General features: G+C 46.2%; 1 non-coding gene across 1 annotated transcript; it reads left to right on the plus strand.

Moving 5' to 3' along the window:
- Positions 1-733: 733 nt before the first annotated feature.
- On the plus strand, positions 734-836 carry LOC127676628 (U6 spliceosomal RNA). The gene has a single exon (XR_007976081.1). It is a non-coding gene; the product is annotated as a U6 spliceosomal RNA (small nuclear RNA).
- The last annotated feature ends 11,541 nt before the right edge of the window (positions 837-12,377 follow it).

Here is a 12,377-nt window from a genome sequence, read left to right on the forward strand (position 1 = left end):
AACCTTACTGATTCTCTGCCCACTAATTCTACAGATGACTGATAAAGGCATGTTGACGTCTCTAATTATGACTATGGATTTGTCTCTATCTTCTTTCATTTCTGTCATTTTCCCTCCTGTATTTTGAAACCACTTTCAATGCATGTACAATAAAGTACATTATGTCTTCTTGGTGGACTGACTTTTTTATCATGGTAATTCATGCCCCATCTTTGAAGTCTGTGTTGTTTGATGTCCGTGTAGTCGCTCTGGCTGGCTTTTGATTACTGTTTTCACGGTATATCTTCTTCCATCATTTCACTTTTAACCTATGCATATCATTATGTTTGAAGTGACTATTTCACCACGCATATAGTCTATCAAGCTCGTATGTTTTATTCTGTATTCCAGCATCTCTTTTATTTTGATGAGCTTATACCAGTTTATGTTTGAAGTTATCTCGATGTAACATTTACATTTAGGCTTTTTTATTGTATTATTTTTCTCCAGCTTTTCTTTTGTTGTTGTTGTTGGTTTGTTTTTTTTTTAATCATGTCTTTGCTTGTTAGTCATTGCTTCAGGACTTAAAAGAGATGTCCTCCTTGCTCTGTCTGGAAACAATACCTGATTGTTTCGAGTACAGTGTCTGCATATGCTGCACAGGTCTCTCCTGTCCTTTTATTGGAAGTCCATCACAGAGCGGTGACCCTTCTGCTTTCAACAATGAAATGTATTTTAAAGAACTTAAAAAATAGTGCTCACTCCGGCAGCACATACACTAAAATTGGAAGGACACAGGATCGGCATTGCCTCTGTACAAGGATGACACGCGAATTCGTAAAGAGTTCCATATTTTTAAGAGACTTTTTGAAGAAAGAACTTTAAAAATAGTTTATTTGGTTTAGAGAATTAGTTGCCATTTCTGCTGTTCTTCTCCAAAGGGTTCGAGTTTCTTTCTGGCTTCATTCCCATTGGCTGAAGAGTGCCCTGAGCCGCTCACTCCTCATTCCCATTGGCTGAAGAGTGCCCTGAGCCGCTCACTCCTCATTCCCATTGGCTGAAGAGTGCCCTGAGCCGCTCACTCCTCATTCTCATTGGCTGAAGAGTGCCCTGAGCCGCTCCCCTTCATCATCCCCAAGGTTCTTTTCACTACACTCAGAATTCTGAGCTGATATTTCTTTTCTTTCTGCCCTTTAGAAATATTAAGTGTCCCGAGAGCCGCTCCAGTCACTGTCTCCCTGCAAGCCATGCATTATGTTTTCCTTTGAATTAAAAAAAAAAAAACCAACAAACCTTTAATGTGTGTGTACATACTCATATGTGCACATATGTGGGTGTACATTCATGTGTGTGTGTGCATATGCATGTGAGTGCAGAGGTCAGTGTTGAGTGTCTTCCTCAACCGTGTTCTGCCTTTGAGCCGGGGCCCTCACTGAGCCTGGAGCTTCTCTGGGACTCCTCCCGTCTCTCCCAGGTGTAGGATCTCAGGCACTATGCCACTGCACCTGGCTGTTCTTGGGTTGCTGGGAACTGAACTCAGGGCTGCATGTTTGCGTGTGCAGCATTTTACCTCCCCCCCACCCCCCGCAGCTGTTCCCCTAGCTCCTGTGTCTCTTCCTCGCATCTCTGCATCTTTGGTCTCCGTGGCTTGGTTAGAATGTGTCTGGGCGTAGGTTCCTATACCTTGTTTGGAGTTTGCAGAGATCCTTGAACCCTTGAGGTGCTGGTTTTCTTTAGGTTTGGGGAGTTGTCAGCTCTCATCTTATTGGGTGTGTTTCCTGCTGGGCTCCTCTCTCTCTCTCTCTCTCTCTCTCTCTCTCTCTCTCTCTCTCTCTCTCTCTCTCTCTCTCTCTCTCTCAATACTTATACACCTTCTCAGATTGCCCCAGTGACCCCAAGGCTCTAGTTCACCCTCACAATCACTCTTCCTCTGGTTGAGCACACCCGATATTTAATATTTAAAGTTTTAGGCTCACTGATTCTTTTCCTTTTCTTTCCATTCTTTTAGGACTGGCCCAGGTGTGGTGAGAGTGTGTAGGGGATGGGGAGGAGGGGATTGTGGTTACTGGTTCCATTTACTCTAGTTGTTATGTTTCCAATTGTTATGCTGCATCTGTTTTACATCTCTTATGTGTTTTTTCAGATATTCTATCTTACCAGCTGCTTCCAGAGTTCTGCTCCAGAAGCTGGAAAGAACCCAGATGTCCTTCAACAGAGGAATGGATACAGAAAAGGTGGTACATTTACACAATGGAGTACTTACTACACAGAGATGAAAAACAATGGCTTCATGAAATTCTTAGGCGAATGGATGGACCTAGAAAATATCATTCTGAATGAGGTGACTCAATCACAAAGGAGCACATGTGGTATGCACTCACCGACCGATAAGTGGTTATTCGCCCCAAAGCTCCGAATACCCAAGATACAATTCACAGACCACATGAAGCTCAAGAAGAAGGAAGACCAAAGTGTGAGTGCTTTGGTCCTTCTTAGAAAGGGGAACAAAACAGTCACAGGAGCAAATATGGAGAAAAAATGTGGAGCAAAGACTGAAGGAAAGGCCATCCAGAGACTGTCCCACCAGGGGATTCATCCCATACACAGTCACCAAACCCAGACACTAGTGTGGATGCCAAGAAATGCTTTCTGAAAGGAACCTGATATAGCTGTCTCCTGAGAGGCCCTGCCAGAGTCTTATGAATACAGAGGCAGAAGCTCACAGCCAACCATTGGACTGAGTTTGTGGAGGAGTTAGAGAAAGGACTGAAGGAGCTGAAGGGGTTTGCAACCCCATAGGAAGAAAAACAATATCAACCAACCAGACCCCCAGAGCTCCCAAGGACTAAACCACCAACCAAGAAGTACACATGGCTCCAGCTGTATACAGAGATGCTTGTCAGGCATCAATGGGAGGAGAGATCCTTGTTCCTATGAAGGCTTGATAGATGCTGAGGTGTAGGAGTGGGTGGGTGGGTGGAGGAACACCCTCGTAGAAGCAGGAGGAGGAGGGGGGATGGGATGGGGGTTACTGGGAGGGGGAAACCGGAAAAGGGGATAACATTTGAAATGTAAATAAAGAAAATATCCAATAAAAAAAAAAGGGTTTCCATTCTTACCTTTGGAACACTTTTGTAATATCTGCTTTAGAGATTTAGATAATTCCCATCTTGATGCCATCTCAGAACTGGCCAAATTGAGATTTCTGTGTAAGTTTGTATATAAATATAGTGTTGTGTCTTATTTAAGTTCTAGGGAGTTTTAAAAGACTGGCTTTATTTTCATTTATTTATTCTTAATACTCCCCCCACCTCTGATTTGAAACAGGGTTTCACTATGTAGAACTCACTATTTAGAGCAGGCTGGCTTTGAACATATAGAGCTCTGCTTTGCCTCTGTCTCTGGCATGGCCCCATGCTTGGCCCCTTTCTTTATTCTGTGTAGTGCTGAGGATTGAACATAGACTTTTGCTCATGTTAGATGAGGGCTCTGTCATGGAGGTAGGGATTCCCACCAAGCTGGGTATAGACAACAAGCTATGAACAGCCATTTGTAGACTGTGGCCCCTAAACTGATTTTCAAAGACTTTGCAAGCTATTTGGATTGGTTCTGCATGTGTGTCACTGAATGAGTCAGAATCAGGCTGAGGTCTTCTTAGTTTATGTGTTAAAACTTGGGGATCAGATGCTAGGGGATGCCTAACCGTCACTACTGTTTATTACTCCTGTCACTAACAGGGTTACTACTGTTTTGAAGAAACACCATCACCAAAGAAGTTGAAGAGCAAAAGGCTTACACATCCATATCATGGGAGTTCATCGTGGAAGTTCATCATGGAGGAAGTCAGGACAGGAAGTCAAGCAGGGCAGGAACCTGGGGGCAGGAGCTGATGCAGAGGCCGTGGAGGAGTGCTCTGTCTGGCTTGTACCTGATAGCTTCCTCAGCCTGCTTTCTTATAGAATCCAGGACCACCAGCCCAGGGGTGTCACTGCTAACAGCGGGCTGGCCTTCCCCCATCAATCATTAATTAAGAAAACACCCTACAGGCTTGTTTACAGCTGAATCATCCAGAGGCATTTTCTCAATCAAGGCTCCATTGTCTTAGATGACTCTAGCTTGTGTCAAACTGACATAAAATTACCAAGCATTCTCTACCACTGTGTATCTATGGGCCTCTGAAGCTAAGGTTGGCCCTTCTAGAAAACTCCTCTCCCAATTCTTTCACTTGAAATCGTCTCTTCTCCTGTAAACTCACTTCTGGCTACCCAATTCCCTTGTGCTGAGGCTGGATGTCTGCTCGTGAAAACAAATACATCCAGTGTTCATGGGACTCCAGGTTCATGTCTGAATCCCCAGTCTGCCTGGCGACATGGCTTGCATAACCTAGCATAAGATGAAAATAGAGGATCCCCTTTAAAAAAAAAAGAAAGAAAAGAAAAGAAACAGGCATTCAAGATGGTGACAGCAGAACACTGAACTCAGCGAGAGCCAAGCCCTTCTTTTTTTTTTTTCCACAACAAGATTTTTTTTTTATTCTTTCTTATTTTCTTTTGGAAGGGAAGGTTACAAGGACAGAGGGAAAGTATGAAGGGTCAGGGATATGAAGGGACAGGGATATGAAGGAAATTGGGGTACACTATATGAAATCAATAGTAATCAATAAAATGTTACTAACAAAAAGCTACCTTTCGTGGAATACACTCAGTCAAAGGCAAACAGGAAACAGAACAAAATAAATAAAATAAAACAAAACAACAGTAAAATCTTTAAGCAGATGCTGAGAGTTACAAAAGCTTTGTTTTCTAACACAGTATTTTGATTTGTTTTGTTGTTATTTATGATAAAAGCACCTTTATTATAAACTCGGAAGTAGTGTGCTTTGTCACCTTTTCAGTTCTCAATGAACTTTCACGGCAGACCTTCAGGGAAATTCAGTTAATATAGATTTTTTATTTATTCGATATATTCTTTATTTACATTTCAATTGAGTTTCTCTTTCCTGGATCCCCCCTCCCCAAAAGTCCCATAAGCCCTCTTCCCTCCCCCTGTTCCCCATCCACCCCTTCCCACTTCCCTGTCCTGGTATCCCCTACACTATAGAGCTCTGTGGGGCAGCACTGGTCACTGCCCATGCAGCTGGCCCCAAGTATAGGAACACAATACAGTCTTAGGTGAGCCTGTGTCTGCTGATGGGGACCTTCTGGACACATGAAAGGTGGTATTCACTCCCCAGTCCCTTCATATGGGAAATTCCTTGGTTTCCCAACCTTAATACTAACATAGCTTAGAATGTGGCATTAGGGAATCCTGCCTTCACTTTCTGATTCCATCTTAAAACACAAATCATGATCCTGCAGCTCACCTGCCAATACCACCTCTTGCCTGTGGTTGTGGGTTCAATCGGGATTAATGCAGACAGCACCTTGTCTAAAGGCAACTCTTACTCTGTCTGCTGAGATCTCACCATGAAGACACTCAGTGCTTGTCCCCAGAAGTATCTGGTCAGGGAGACTGGGGCAGACGTTTGGCCTGAGAGTTCAGTAGCACTTGCTTATAGGCTAGTCCTGTGAAGGAGTCATTTTCTCCATTAAAATTCCTTATTCCTGCTGGAAATAGTGATGTATGCCTTTAATCCCCACACTTGGAAACAGAGGTGGATGGATCTCTATGACTTGGGAGCCAGCCTGGTCTACAAAGAAAGTTCCAGGACAGCCACGGCTACACAAAGAAACCCTATCTTGAAAACAAAACAAAAAAGAAACCAAGAAGATGGAGATGGGAATGGGGATGGGGACAGGGACTGGGTCAGGGTCAGGGATGGGAAGAGGAAGGTCAAGGAAGAAGAGGTGGAGGAGGAGGAGGGGGAGGAGGGGGAGGAGGGAGTCAGCATTTTACATCGCACCAACACCTCCCACTCTTACCAAGCCCAACCTGTTGAGATATGGCAGAGCATTGACACACACTAGTCTTGCTTACAACACTCAAATGTGACGCAAGCCCTGAGCATGGAGGATACGTGGAGGCCCAAGAACATAGAAAGTGGCACTCTGAAGGACGATCTGAATCAGACCGTATGACATTTTGCAGTGTCACCGCAAGGTCTAACAAATAAATGCCATTCAAAGTGAGGGGAATATTACAACTGGAATTCAGAAATAGAGCGGCTATGAGGGAGGCTAAACAAATGTAGTTATGGTATTCCTGAGATGACGCCGTGAAGTCAACGTGAACTGATTAGCATGCTGCCAGGAAAATGATGGATAAAATTGTTCCTATATCAATCACATCTCAGAGTCCCATCTCAGTCTTTTCATTTGTAAAACCTTGGAGACATCTTCTCAATGCTGCTTACCGAGGATTCTATCTTAGGTTTCATCCCCTCTGTACTTGGGCAGAAAGGCAGGATGCCACCAATATCTAGTGTAGTGCATATATCAACCACTAGATGGCAGATCAGGCCAGTCTATGTAGGTCCCGGAACCCTGAGCTGCTGGACTTGTATTAAGTTGCCTGACGCATGGCAGTTGGCGTTCCTCTCTTCCTAGGAAGAAGGCAGCGTGAAGCGAGGGGTAGAATTAGTGTGGTCTTTAGGTATAATACATTTGTTTAGAATTTATCTGCAGGACAGAGAGGTAATCCTTGGATCCAGTTGAACCAGTGTTCATGCATTTCCTGACTTAGCGGTGTCAGGCGCTTGTTTCTTGTCTCCTGAGTCCCACTGCATTCTGCCCGTCATGCGTCACCTACGTGCAGTTCCATCCGGCTCTGCTCTTCCTCTCAGGCTAGAGAGGCAGACTGTACTTACGCACTTACCCATACCTGACATCAGATGCCCTTCAAGGAAAGTTTACTAAGTGATTAAATAAACACACTGTGATTATTCAGTTGGCCTTCTCCAGCAGGATCTAGATAAGTGTTTGTACCTTAACTTTTTGTTTCTAGGTTCAAGAAGTAGCTCATGATAGCCTGTTAGCCCCTGAAACTGGATTATTTAGGTTCAAATCTTAGTTGTTCCACTTGCTAGCATTGTGTCCTTTTAAATATGCCTCTACTTCTCTACTTGAAGACCAGAGATGTTAATGGCACCCCTCTGCATGCACTGTGGCCAGGGTTAAATGAGCAGATGAACTTAGAGTGCTCAGCAAACACCGGACACGTTGTAGATTCCCAGTCCATGAAGACTGATTTCTGAAACATGCCCTGATGCAATTACAAAATGCATCCAAAGAAGATGCGCCAAAGTTCTTCCTCCTTATTATCACTGTTGGCACTGCCAGCTTGAGGGTGCTCAGGATAAGTCTCCAAGCGCCATGATGAAGGGACACTGCATTGTATGCCTTCTTCCAGCCTCAGGCTCAGCAGTGGCTGCTGCAGATGACTATATGAGAGAGCTGGAGACATCATATTTACTATAGAAGGAGTCTCTTCACAGTGGTTCAAGGGTCAAAAGTCATCATGGAAGAAGGGGAAAGGACCCCAAAGCTTATTTTCCTCTGTTTTCTTTTTCGAGTCTTTCACATTTTTTGAAGCAACTTCTGAGAGTCATTGTTCAGACCAGAGTGGAGCCTAGACCCTCAAGGGGCTCATCTTGTTAGTTTTTAAAACTGTGCGTATGTGTGTGTGTGTGTGTGTGTGCGTGTGTTTATATGCACATGGGTGTAGAGTTCAATTCAGTTGTCCATTCTCTCCTTCCACCGCGTGGGTCCCAGGGATGGAACTCACGTCACCAGGCTTTCCAGCGACTACCTTTACCTCCTGAGGCCTCTTGAAGCCTCTAGTACCATTTTTTATTATATGAAGCCACGTCCTGCCTGCTTACTCATTAGTAAGAATTTCTCTTCTTGGATCAGGAGTATAAAAAAAGCTAAAGGAGAGAGTCAGAGAAGCCATGTGGATATAATAAGTCTAAAAGGTTGACTGTAGGTCACAAGGGACATTGTCTGAAGCTCTCCTGAACCCCAGGGAGTGAAGGAACAGGGCAGGAGTCTGGTGTTCCTCCAATCAGGAATGGCTTTTTTTTTTCGATCAGGAAAGTGTGAGAAGCGGCCACCAGGGGGTGCTATCAGTGTGGAGAAATCGTGAGTGTGACTTAGTGGGTGAGCAGGAAAACTGGCTAACTTCTCTGAGGAGAGACAATCATAAGTCCTCATCTAAATACGGTGTGGCCATCTCGTGAGCCTTGGGTGGAAATGGAGACAGGCTTCGGACACATGCCAGGGTGTGCAAGGGCACTAGGAGAAGTCAAAGCTCTGAGCTTCTGCCCACCTACTAGTCTCCTGGAGTGCCAACTCTGCTGCCTCACTGGGAGGGAGATGCTGTTTCCTGGCATGCCCTGAGGCCTTTAGTCTGCCACTTCCTCCTCCTGAAATACCTCTCTTCGAATTCCTTTCAGGACTCAGTCAGGGTATTGCCTTCTCCTGGAAGCCTCCCCGATCTCTCCACAGAGGAAAAGCTGGCCGATAGCTTCCTTACACTCTACTTTCCACACATCTATCACTTTTGTAGCTCGGATATAAAAAAAAAAAAAAAGAAAGAGGCATTCAAGATGGTGACAGCAGAACACTGAACTCAGAGAGAGCAGAGTCCTTCTAAGCACAGAGCTCTGTGGGGCAGCACTGGTCACTGCCCATGCAGCTGGCCACAAGTATAGGAACACAATACAGTCTTAGGTGAGCCTGTGTCTGCTGATGGGGACCTTCTGGACACATGAAAGGTGGTATTTGTTCCCCAGTCCCTTCATATGGGAAATTCCTTGGTTTCCCAACCTTAATACTAACATAGCTTAGAATGTGGCATTAGGGAATCCTGTATTCACTTTCTGATTCCATCTTAAAACACAAATCATGATCCTGCAGCTCACCTGCCAATACCACCTCTTGCCTGTGGTTGTGAGTTCAATCGGGATTAATGCAGACAGCACCTTGTCTAGAGGCAACTCTTACTCTGTCTGCTGAGATCTCACCATGAAGACACACAGTGCTTTTTCCTAGAAGTATCTGGTCAGAAAGATGGCGGAGGGGGAGCAGACATTTGGCCTGAGAGCTGAGTAGCACTCTCTCAGTGGGGAGCACTTCCTGTGTGCTTTTGGAGTCAGTTATGGAATGGGAATCAAACTGGGGAGAGGTGAGGAAGGATGGGAAGAGTCCAGAGACTCCGGCAGAGGTATGGTGGGCTGTTACAGAATCAGAGATGTGGGCACCATTTATCTAACAGATATCTACTAGTGCTTCCTGCGGCAGAACGCAGGGGAAAGTGATGATCAGAAGTACCCAGAGCCCCATACACTGCTGGCTGCATTCATTTCTAACCCACGGACTCTCATCACGTTTCCTCCGGAGGCAGGACACCAGACTCTACTAGCCTCTCCGAATGAGCAATGAAGGCTGTGTGTGTTCATTCTCTACAGCCAACCCCACCGAGTCTTTGTGAGGTGTCCTAGCAACTTTTACTTAAGTGCAGAGAGGGCCAGAAGTGTCTGGCTCTTCGGGGTACTCTACACCGGAGGAACTGAACCCTGAAGTCAAAGAGAGGCTAACCTTCAACTGGTGAGGAGCTGGACATCTGTTTGGGATCCTGGGGACACACAGAGGATGAGGTTTAGTCTTGGCTGACCTGGGGGAGCTCACTCCTGAGTGGTCCCATCTTGAACAGCTCAGGTGGGTTTTAGATGATGTACTGTGGGGGAGGGGGTATCTTCTGAGAGCCGAAAGAGGGTCAAAAAGGTTTTGTGAGTTTATATCAGCCGGGTGTGAAGACTATGTGTGAACGGCTGACAGTGAGAAAATCTCGGGGGCTTGACTGGGTGGACCATGTTCTCCGGCAGCTCATGTGAAGGGAAAGGCGCATGGGGCGGGGCTAGTGCGGCTGCCCCACCACTGTCGGGAGAAAGGGGAGATTTTGTTGACTCGGGCAGCTGAAGTGTCACACACATTAAACGGTTTATTATGCACACGGCATCGAGGGGAGTATGGGTACCAGCAGTTCTCAAAGCAGGAATACCTGGGAACTGATTAGAATTGCATGCTCTGGAGTTACCCTCCAGGTCTGCTTATTTGGGAATTCAGGAGGAGGGGGAGGTGCTTGATTTCCATAAACTGCAAGCCAAAGTTTGAGAAACACTGGTCTAAAGAGTGCTAAGCTTTGGACAGCAGTTAAGGGTCTGGGTTGGCTGGGCTGGGCAGAGTGGGTGTGATGTCCTGAACAGTGTGCTACTTTACGTGCTTCCTTCTTTAAATGACCCAAGAAGTAATCAACCAGGAGGGAGGTCTGTGTCACCATTCTGTCATGGAAAGGCAAGATCTGGAGTGCAGAGTAACTCAGGTCATAGCACTGGAAGCCCTGTCCATGCCAAGGGGACTCACAGTGAGGGCTGTGTTGCCTGTCGCTTCTGAGGTGAAGTCTCCATCTGGGACGAAAGGAAGGGGCCAATAGCTTGGACCTCCTTTCCTTAGAGCTTGGCATAGGCCAACCCCGGGCCAATGAGGGTGGGATGGCATTCCTGACCTAGAAGGACAGTTGTTTGAATTTTCGTAAAGTTTGCCACGTATACCTGAGAGCTGGGCTTAGTAAATAACCTCTTCAACGCTCCCAGCATTCACTCCTGGCACTGAGGGTTCATAGCTTAAGTGTGTGCTTAAATGAGAGAGGTTCCCACACTGTGATTAGAACTATGTTAGATTGGAAAGAACACAGTAGGAAACACCTACACTATTAAAGGAGTTTTCTCCTCTCGCCCTAGGTTGCCCCATGTGGTTATTACCACTTCTCAGTTGAACATAAGCCTGTTCATTTGTAAGGTGCAGTAACTCTGCAGCAGGTCCTGGGTTTGGTGGTGGATAGGGCCAGGTGTTCCTGTCCCTTGGAATCTGCCTTTGAAGCCAGTGAGCATATAGGACACGGCTTGGGGGCAGTTTGGCACTAGCTGAGGTGAGAGCTGTCTCTATGTGCACCTCATCTTTTAGTAAGTGAGGCCTTAGGTTTTTCTGTGATTCTCCAGCTATCTCTGTCCATGACAGGTAGGACCTGCAAGGGATCCTGGGACTAAGGTGGGGGTCTTCCTCCAACCCACTGCCACTGTCTCCCAACAAAGGCCACCGTACACCTTTAAACACAAAATAGTCTTTTATTTGTCAACGAAGGCTACACGGGATCACTTCTGGTTTTGTTTTTATGCTTTTCCCCCTTTTTTCTAGAAGGTATCTACATCTGCATTTATTTACAGCCTTGTTGGTATTTACACAGTCAAGAAATACAGTGTTAGAAACACAAAAGTGTTGAGAAAAAAAACTTCTCAAAATTAGTTCCAGACTTCAGGAAAACTATTTCCACATGGTAAGGCCAGAGTCTCCAGTGTTGGTTATCCAGAGGCAGCTCAGTATCGTCCTTTGCCAGAGCTGCGGGTTCAGAAGTCCTCAGAATGACGGGCACATTTAGAACAGTGGGGTTCTGGTGATGAGTGGGTTAGAGCTGCTGGGGACCACCAGACATCTGTGGGTCAGCTTCTGCTGGGACAGCCGAGCCTGCCCACGGGCAGTCATCCCTGAACCATCAGCCCTTAGAATCAATCACATTTTTCTTAGGGACTAGAAGTAGCCCAGTCTCACGCCTTTGGCATTCCCCAGAGGGTAAGAAATACAACACAGGGCCCAACCGAGGCCTCCAAAACACAACACAGGGTCCCCACCCCACGCCTCCCCACCTTTGATCTTCTACAACACCGTGAAACCGCAGAGACCACCACTGTTCCGGGCAGTCAAGTACGCAAGGCTGGTTTTTTGAGAATGAAAGGTTGGAGAGGATAAAGTTTCTGTCACCTGAGCAATGAGTCTTTAAAATGAGTTTGCTGTTTTGGGAAGGCTAAATAAAAAGGTCTTGAACCACAGAGTTCTTTGTTTGTTTGTTTGTTTGTTTGACTTCCGTCCCCTCCCACAAAATATAGACAATGGTTTTGACCTAGCTGGGGATGGCATGCCTCTCATGGAGGGCTTTTAGTCCTGATGAAGGTCCCAGGAGAGAGGAGAGACTGGGACCCCATGGGAGGTGAATCCTCCCACCCCAGGGTCCGCATAACCTCTCAGGCTGTGAGGGATGAAGAGCATGCTTGTCTTTGTGTAATGGGCAGGGCGATTTAACCCCAAAGCCCAGCCCCCTGCTGGAAGCTAGCAAGCTCATCTCCCTGGGCACAAAGCCCAATGTCACTGCTCTCACCACATGGCCACCAGAAATGCAAGGGCTGCAAACGGCAAAGCTGTGCTCTAAGATGTCACAGCTCAAAGGCCCTTTCTTCTTTTTCTTCTCCTTCTTCCCTTGCTCGTGCCTAGGAAGCCCTGCGCAGGTCGCTCAGCTCTTCTGCATCATCTGCCCCCTCCCCATGCGCAGGTCGCTCAGCTCTTCTGCAT

Source organism: Apodemus sylvaticus, chromosome 1 (assembly GCF_947179515.1).
Source record: "Apodemus sylvaticus chromosome 1, mApoSyl1.1, whole genome shotgun sequence".
NCBI classification, from domain to species: Eukaryota; Metazoa; Chordata; class Mammalia; order Rodentia; family Muridae; genus Apodemus; species Apodemus sylvaticus.